General features: G+C 33.1%; 2 long non-coding RNA genes across 2 annotated transcripts; both read left to right on the top strand.

Moving 5' to 3' along the window:
- Positions 1–1,036: 1,036 nt before the first annotated feature.
- LOC133816691 (uncharacterized) lies at positions 1,037–6,209 on the top strand. The gene is made up of 3 exons (XR_009885414.1): positions 1,037–1,450; positions 1,816–1,878; positions 5,895–6,209. It is a non-coding gene; the product is annotated as an uncharacterized LOC133816691 (long non-coding RNA).
- A 519-nt stretch (positions 6,210–6,728) lies between these two features.
- Positions 6,729–7,540, top strand: LOC133816689 (uncharacterized). The gene is made up of 3 exons (XR_009885413.1): positions 6,729–6,847; positions 6,941–7,053; positions 7,137–7,540. It is a non-coding gene; the product is annotated as an uncharacterized LOC133816689 (long non-coding RNA).
- The last annotated feature ends 2,172 nt before the right edge of the window (positions 7,541–9,712 follow it).

Genomic DNA, 9,712 nt, shown 5'->3' with positions numbered 1-9,712 from the left:
GTACACAATCATTGAACAAGTAATATAATGAAAGTAATTTTTATCGTCTCCTCAAGGATTGCCAAACAAGTATTGTAAAAATCATCATCAAACAATTTGGGGTGCAATTAATTATCCCTTTTTTTTATGATTAATCAAATTAACTAAAGGACAAAAAAAGAACTAAACAAGATAATTAATTTAGGCGTTTAACAATAAAGCTGGTAAATAACAATTTGCGATTACTATGATGATAAAAGTTAGGCATATCAAATCCCCCTAATTTGTAGTTTTTCCCCTGATGTTGCAACAAAGTCCATAGCAAAGTTCTTTTGTAACTAGGATTTCCAATTTAATGCACATGCCATTTTTCCAAATGCTCATGTTAAAATTCCATCAATTAGATTCACATATTCCTATGCTAAATTTAATTTCAAGAACATAATTCCTAGCATCAATCCGTCAAGTTTGCAAGGTGAATAAAATATTCCTAAGTTATTCACTATTCAATACAAAAGTATCAACATGCATCAATCAAGCATTTCCACTAATTTTTACCCTTCCGGAATTAAAACTAGCTTGTCTTTCACATAAGTTGATCATTCTCAAGCAAGAGATTTGCACAATAAAATAGCTCAATTGAACAAGAGAAAAATTTCATAAAATAGTCAACAATTTGGGGGCAATTGCCACTACTAGAAATATAGGTTTTTACTTCGGTTTTTATAGTGAGCATACAAAAAAAGCGAAGTAAAAACCTTTTCAAACTCTTTTACTTCGCTTTTCAAATTGGCGCTCTGAAAAAAATTACTTTCTACTTCGCTTTTTTAAAAAAACGAAGTGAAAAATTCATAGTGGAGAGGGCCGTGTTTGTTTGCACAAGCCCTTATATTACGTTTAGAGATAGTAAAAATGCAAAAAACTGGCCAAACCAAACGCGGCCCTTGTGCACTTTTAACTTCGGTTTTTAGGTAAAAACCGAAGTAGAAAGTGTACCTTCCACTTCGGTTTTTACCAAAAAACCGAAGTTAAAAGTCTCCAAGGGGTATGACTTAAGGACCTTTAACTTCGGTTTTTTGGTAAAAACCGAAGTGGAAAGTCCACTTTCTACTTCGGTTTTTACCAAAAACCGAAGTTAAAAGTGCTTTATAAGTCCCTTCCCTAGACCCGAACGGTCATCTTCTCAAATCCTCTCTACCCTCTGTGCAAAAAGAAACCCCCAAAACCTCCATTAACCACCGTGAGCCAACACCCATTTTGATTCTCCAAGCCTTTTTTTTTTGTTTTTTCTTTATTTCTTGCAATATTTCTACCCTATAAACCGAAATATAGTCCAAAAATCTTTTTTTTTTGTTTTTTAGAGAAAAAAAGGCATTTGGCCGGGGGTTTTTTCTCCATTTGAAAGTGGTGTTTCTTGCCGGATTTTGACCGGATTTTTGACATTGCAAGGGGATTTTGAGCTTCAAAACAGGTATAGATTACTAAAATGTGGTTTTGATGATAATTTTTTAATTTTCTATGTTTTTTTTAATTTTTTTTATTATTCCGAATTTAAAATTAATATAATTAATATTTTATTAATTTTTATAATTATTTGTTTATTTTGTTAGTTTAAATAATGTGATAAAAATTAGGTTTATTATAAATATATATATGCATATTAGTTAGTTTTAGAAATTTTTACAATAGATAAATTTGTTTTTTAAATATTTGAAAAAAAATAACTTGAAGATGATCAAAGTGTTGTTCATTAGTTTCATTAACTAGTTTGATTTTTTTTATTTATTGATTTGATAATTAATTATGTAGTTTACTAATTATGTAATGTTTTAGTAGGGTCGTTGATTGAGTGGTGAACTTTGTTGTTCATTTCGGGTGCATTGAAGATTAATATTGAAGGTTAGTTATTTTTTGTATTTATATTACTATAAGATTTATGTATAAAGATAAGACTAATGTAATCATGCATATTAGATTTAGTGAAAGTTATGTTTGAAAATTAGTGAAGTAGGCTCTGGGAAATTTGCGTGCTGTGGTGATATAAGGATGGATTGATTTATGCTTGATTATTTTGTTTGTTTGTGTTGTTGTTATAGGAAATTTTGAAATTGCGGTATGCTATAGAAACAGAGGATACTCTGCCGAATTTTTTAAAAAAATTATAAGACTAGAACCTAATAATGATAGATTCATCTATGCTTGATTATTGTGTTTGTTTTAAATGGTTTTATAGGTAATTTTTAAATTACGGTATGCTATAGAAACAGAGGATACTCTGCCGAATTTTTTAAAAAATTTATAAGACTAGAACCTAATAATGATGGATTCATATATGCTTGATTATTGTGTTTGTTTGTATTGATTTTATAGGTAATTATGAAATTACGGTATGCTATAGAAACAGAGGATACTCTGCCGAATTTTTTAAAAAATTTATAAGACTAGAACCTAATATAAGTTTTTTTTCTAACTTATTAGGAATTGAATATTGTTATTAGTATGGATAAATCATGGATGCTTGAGAGGAGAGAAACATCACAATTTCAAGATGGATTCAACAAATTTTTAGAGTTTTGCCTAAAGAATTGTAGTGATCCACAAAAAATTAGTTGTCCTTGGATCGATTGTGGTAATGGAGTAAAGGGGAATATTACCATGATAAAGGATCATGTATTTTGTCAGGGATTTGATATGAGTTATAGTAAATGGTATTGGCATGGAGAATTATTAAATGATGACCCATATCCATTAGGTAGGCGAGGTGTAGATGATTTTGAGAGTAATGATTTTGATGATCATCCTATAGAATTGCTTGATGAAGCACAAGAAGAGTTTTTTCATAATCCAGAAAAATTTGATAGTATGGTTAGAGATGCAGACAGACAATTGTTCAGTGGTTGCAATAAACTAAGATTGCCCACAATGGTTAAATTTTATAACATAAAAGCAGAAAATGGAGTTAGTGATAAGTGTTTCAGTCAATTTTTAGCTGCTTTCAAGGAGATTTTGCCGCTAGAAAATTGTTTTCCGGAGTCTACATATGAAGTAAAGAAAACATTAATTTTGATAGGGTTGAAGTATGAGAAGATTCATGCATGTCCGAATGATTGTATTTTATATCGTAAGGAGTATGCAGACATGGACGCTTGCCCAGAATGTGGTTTATCACGGTACAAACCTAACAAAAGTAAAGAGATTAGGAAACTTATTCCTCAGAAAGTGCTATGGTACTTACCTTTGATTTCGCGGCTGAAGCGATTATATCGAAGTGCAGAACACTCTAAGAACTTAATATGGCACGAGACTGGACGAGTGAAAGATGGTAAACTCCGGCATCCTGCAGATTCACAGTCTTGGAAGAAGGTAGATTATATCAATCCAGAATTCAAAAATGAACCAAGACATCTTCGTCTTGGTTTAGCTGCTGATGGAGTAAACCCGCATAGATCTCTTAGTAGTAGGGATAGTTCATGGCCTGTCTTCCTGGTTATGTACAATCTTCCTCCTTGGTTGGTGATGAAAAGGAAGTTCATGATGCTTTCATTAATGATTTCGGGCCCAAAACAACCAGGACATGATATCGATGTTTACTTGGCACCATTAATTGATGATTTGAAAGAGTTGTATGAAAATGGTGTTGAGGCATATGATGGTTTTAAAAAAGAAGTGTTTAATTTGAAAGCGGTGTTGTTATGGACTGTTAATGATTTTCCAGCATATGGTAACCTATCAGGTTTAAGCACAAAAGGTTACCAAGCTTGTCCAATTTGTTGCACCAACACAAGGGCCTGTCGCTTGTCAAATGGACGCAAAATGTGTTATATGGGTCATAGACGATATTTGCATTTAAGTCATCCTGACAGAAATAAAAAAAAAGCATTTGGCGATACTGTGGAACAAGACATTGCTCCTTTTCCATTGTCAGGTGAGCAAATTCTTAAGGAAGTAGAAAAAGTTGACTTTAGGTATGGGAAGAAGAATAAAAACAAAAAAGTCAATGGATGTTTTCAAAGAAAATCAATTTTCTTTCAACTTCCTTACTGGAAAGATTTACTCGTTAGACATTGCTTGGATGTCATGCACATAGAAAAAAATGTATGTGAAAGTATAATCGGTACATTACTTAATATCCCAGGTAAAACCAAAGATGGTTTGTCTAGTCGTTTAGATCTTGTTGAAATGGGTATAAGACACCGCTTGGCACCTGAAGAAAAGGGGGCTCGCACATATTTGCCTCCTGCTTGTTTTACATTGTCTAAAGAAGAGAAGCAAGCCGTATGTCAATCATTGGCAGGGATGAAAGTGCCTGATGGTTACTCATCGAATGTTCGAAACTTGGTGTCTATGGAAGATTTGAAGTTAATTGGAATGAATTCACATGATTGTCATATATTAATGCAACAATTACTTCCAATTGCCATTCGGTCAGTTTTACCAAAAAGAGTTAGAGATAGTGTGATAAGTGTGTGCATCTTCTTTAATCAACTATGCGGAAAAGAATTGGAAATGAAGAAGTTGAATGCATTGCATGATGAAATAGTTGAAACTTTATGCAAGCTTGAAAAATATTTTCCACCATCATTTTTTGACATCATGATACATTTGATGGTCCATTTAGTAAGAGAAGCCAAGTTGTGTGGGCCAGTTTGGGCGAGATGGATGTATCCATTTGAAAGGAATATGAAGGTGTTGAAAGGATATGTACGTAATCACCATCGCCCTGAAGCTTGTATGGTTGAGTGTTATTTAGCTGACGAAGCTGTGGAATTTTGTTCAGAGTACATGGTTGGAATCGACACAATCGGAATTAGCAAACAACGGAATAACTCGGATGGAGTTGATAGAGGATTACGAGGGAAAGGAACAGTAGTGACCATATCTCGTGCAGAATTAGATCAAGCTCATTTAGTTGTGTTGGAAAACAATCGCGAAGTTCAACCCTATATAACGTAAGTTATAGATTTAATAAACATTATGGTCATTTTTATGTATAATTGAAATTTTAATATGTTGTACTTTGTATTGTAGTGAGCACATGGAGTTATTACAATCAATGATTCCCAACAAGGTTAAAAATAAACAGAAATGGATTATAGATGAGCACAATAAAACATTTAGTCGATGGTTGAAAAATATTATTCTACCAAGGTTGGGAGAAGAAAACCATGGAGTGTCGACAGAGTTAAAACGCATATCATTTGGACCAAGTGTTCATGTAATAAAGCACAATGCTTACATTGTTGGAGGAAAAAGATTTCACACAAAGTCACGAGATGATGCTCGAATGGTTCAAAATAGTGGAGTAAGTATTGTGGCAGAAGCAGTGCATTTCGCTAGTGCAAAAGACAATAATCCAGTTGCTGGTACTATGGCATATTATGGGGTTGTTGAAGAAATATGGGAGCTTGATTATTCCTTATTTCAAATTCCTATGCTCAAGTGTTCTTGGGTGGACAACAATGTTGGGGTTAGAATTGATGAACTTGGATTCACTTTGGTTGATTTAAGTAAGAAAGGTCACAAGAATGATCCTTTCATCATGGCTACCCAAGCAAAACAAGTGTTTTACATAACTGATCCTGCTGATGATAAATGGTCAGTTGTTTTACGAACCCCGGAAAGGCAGTTTATAGAAGATGAAAATGACGAAGAAAACGATGATTTGTTCCATGACAATTTTATTGTTGGACAACCAATACATGAGCAAGTTGAGAAAATCCATGATTTCCATGAAGTTGATGATGATGGGGAATACATTAGAAATGATATTAGAGACGGAATATGGGTAGATTGTGGATCAACCAAGAAAAGAAAAAAGAAAATAAAATGTGTCCAGTGAGTAATGTATTCATTTTTATGTTAAATATGTATTTATTTATGTCATAATTGTAACGTTAATTCTTGTTTATGTGCAGATGACAATTTCTGAAGGGGAGAACACACCAAATAGGCGAGGCCCAACAAAGAAGAACAATATCAATAATAAAAAAGCTAAGGGAATAAAGAGAAATATTCAGTTTAATGATAAAGGTCAACCTATAGGGAAAGCATATAGTGAGATGCAATCGTACCTTGGAGTTAAAACTAGGAGAACGGTCTCTCTCAATTATAAGGATTGGAGACAAGTCCCACAAGAATTGAAGAATAGAATATGGGAGGATGTATATGTAAGAAAATATTTTATGAATATTTTAATTACTTTAATATATTGATCATTTTCATGAATTACTTTGCATTTCATTAATCATTTTCTTTCTATTTCAGGGTGCCTTTAACATTCCAGAAAATTGGAAACCAGAATTAATGAAAAGTGCAGGAAGAATGATGAGAGATTTTAAGACCAACATCACTAGTGACTACATCTACCCTTTGGCAGAAGACGGTCTGATAGATGATCTCCAAATCCTTCCTAAGAAATATCCAGAACTTGACCTAGAAGATTGGAGGACATTTGTTAGCCACTGTTTATCTCCTGAGTTTATGGTACTATTGTGTATATCTATTATGTATATGATTTATTAGTTTTGAAATACTAATAATTGCTTAAAAACTTATTGTTACCTATTTAATGTAGGCTTTGCGGGAAGCACAACGTGAAAGAGCTCTCAAATATACTTCGAGGCATCGTACATCTCGTAGAGGGCTTGCCAATGTTAGAGAGGACCTGGTAAGTAATTCACATCACTATTTTATAACTGTCAACTTGTTATGAAGAATATTGCACTCACCAACTTTAATTAATTGTTGTATGTTGTAGAAAACTGAACTAGGTGTGGCAGATGTAGAACGGTACCAAGTATGGATAAGAGCACGAGAAAAGAGGAAGGTTCTTGTCACAGATTTGGACAAACAAATTGAAGCAAGAATTGTAAGTGGTTTCAAGCAAGTATTTTAAAGTAATTTAGGAATGATAAAGTTCTTATAAGTCACTAATATAAGTGACCACTGGTTTGTTCCATAGAATGAGCTGAAAGAAAAAGTTAGTAGTGGAGAAATCATTGCAAAGGGTCGGAATGACATATTAACGCAAGCTTTAGGGACACCTGAGCACCCAGGGCGTGTTAGAGCACTTGGGTATGATATTATTTTTTATTTGTTACATTTAACTTAATTCTATAATATTTTAGTTTTAAAATAAATTTGGTTGATTATTGTAGGTCGTTTGCGAAGATTTCGTCCGTCTTTGGAAGAAAACCAAAAATAGCAACAGAAATGGCTGATGTTGTTAGTAAGAAAGATGCAGAAATTGCGAGGCTCAAAGCAGAACTTAAAGCTTTAGAGGAGGAAAAATCTAAACAAGCAGGTGGGATAGATGATATGGATGAACACGACAATGATGACGAGCAGAGCGACGAAGAATACCACACACCGTACATGCAGGATGTGTTACTTTGTTCGGATAATATTCATAATGTGGTGGCAGAGGGTGTTATCATTGATGGGGTGGGTCCACTGACTATTCATGGTGTTCAACTGACAGACGAATACGCGAGGGTGCGAGTCACCAAAATGTTACAAGAGGATGCTGAAATCCCATGTTCTGTTGGGGAGATACACTATGTTCGAGATACTTTATGACACATTCCTTCCTTGGCCAAAAGATTTAATTATGACTGACCAGGTATAAACGAATTCTTTAATTTGTTACCTATTAAAATATTTGTTGGTCCAGTATTTTAATATTATTTTTACTTGATGTTGCGTAGGGTCCTCTAAGAAAGAAACCTTCTATGTCAAAAAGTTCATCCAAGGATATGTCAAAACCTCCTATGACTAGCCCGCATCTGTCATCAGCTGGGTCTCACGTCAATCCAGAAAACACTCTGACCGAAGGCCAACCATTTGCCGATCACATCATGAATCGCATCCATGTTAGCCTTCAGTTTATGGTGAGAGAATTTTGCAGAGTTAAGGGAATAAACTCAGTCGTCTCCATTCCAGTGGACCCAACATTCATGAATCGCGAGTCAATATTCCTAACTTCAGAGGATGTGGAACAAGTTGCTACCTTGCATATGATTGGAGGCTCAGCAATGATATTCGGATTAAGGTATCCCTTAAACTAATTCTTTGGAATGATAGGAATTTAGAATCAGTTATGAGTACTGCTCTGTGATCTGTTGAAAATTTTCATACACATTGAATGTTTACAGGTTTGGGAAGTCCTATTTATAGGGGAAACTCTGCTGAAATTTTTCAAAATATTTAACACTAAAGAAAATTTTGCAGATGCATTTGGGAGTCCCTATTTCCAAATCAGCGTGTCTATTACAAGTTTTATGACATTGAACGTCTTAGCATTAATAATGTTAACGATGTAGAGCGATCAACCATTGACTTGGCGAATTGGTTGATGACCATGGATAGAGTTGGTCAACTTTACTTTATACCTTGGAACATACGGTAAGAAATAGTGTAAAAAAAATTTATTTGATTAGTCATATATTAAAAATTTAATTATTTTACTTAACATACGCTTCTTATTTTAGGGAACATTGGATGTTGGTGATTGCTATGCCAAAAGGAAAAATCGTGTTCTTAGATCCATTGAAATCACACAAACGTCCAGAAGAAATTGATTCAATGATAATGAGGTAAGTCTTAAATTTTTTAAAATATTTCTTAATATGCAACAAATATTACATGTTACTACATTTTAATAACTTTTGTTAATAATTTTCTTTTTAAATAGTGCATATTATAGAGCTTCTTCCAATGCATTACTCGGCAATCTCACAAAGATATTCAATGGTACATGTCCAAGACAACCACAAAGTCATGAATGTGGTTTTTATGTCTTGAAGTACATTAGAGATCTTGTACGGGCATCAAATGCAATGACTACCCTAAAAGAAAAAGTAAGTTCATTTTTTATAATTTATTTGCTATCGATAATCTATGAAATTAATTTATATTTATTAATTTTACAGTTTGGTGGGAAGACGCAATATTGTGAGATTGCAGACCTCTTGCCAATCCAACACGAATGGTTAGGCAAATTGATACCATACATTTATCAGTAAGCCTATTTTTGTTTAGTTGTAAGTTTAGTCTTTTGTAAATGTATTAATGTTAAGGCTAGTTATCTTACTTAAGTACTTGTATTTTATATGTTTATGTACAACATTTTTAATTAATAAAAGTTATCATATTTTCATTCAAAAAAAATTCTTAACCAATTTCAATTGTAAAAATATATATAATTGTAATATTATATAATAAAATTGTTGAAAAATAATTAGGCCAAAAAATATATATATTAATTAGATCAATTAAATAAAATCAGGCCAAAATATATATATATATTTATATAAAAATAGAAACCATCCATTTAAAAATAATTAAAAACATATATTAAATAAAAAATGCGGGCACTTTCTACTTCGGTTTTTAGGTAAAACTGAAGTAAAATGTACACTTTCTACTTCGGTTTTACCTAAGAACCGAAGTAGAAAGTCCCCTTTTACTTCGGTTCTTAGGTAAAACTGAAGTAGAAAGTGCACATTTTACTTCGGTTTTACCTAAAAACCGAAGTAGAAAGTGCCCAGCATGCTAGCGTATATACACTTTCTACTTCAGTTATTAGGTAAAAACTGAAGTAGAAAGTGGGGATTCTACTTCGGTTTTTAGCTAGTTTTTACTTCGCTCCGAACTACTTCGGTTGCGAATTTTAGCGAAAACCGAAGTGTATCAAGCTTAAAAACCGAAGTAAAAGCCCATTTTCCTTGTTGTG

Source organism: Humulus lupulus, chromosome 2 (genome assembly GCF_963169125.1).
Source record: "Humulus lupulus chromosome 2, drHumLupu1.1, whole genome shotgun sequence".
Taxonomy (NCBI): domain Eukaryota; kingdom Viridiplantae; phylum Streptophyta; class Magnoliopsida; order Rosales; family Cannabaceae; genus Humulus; species Humulus lupulus.
This window is presented reverse-complemented; position numbering and strand designations above follow the sequence as displayed.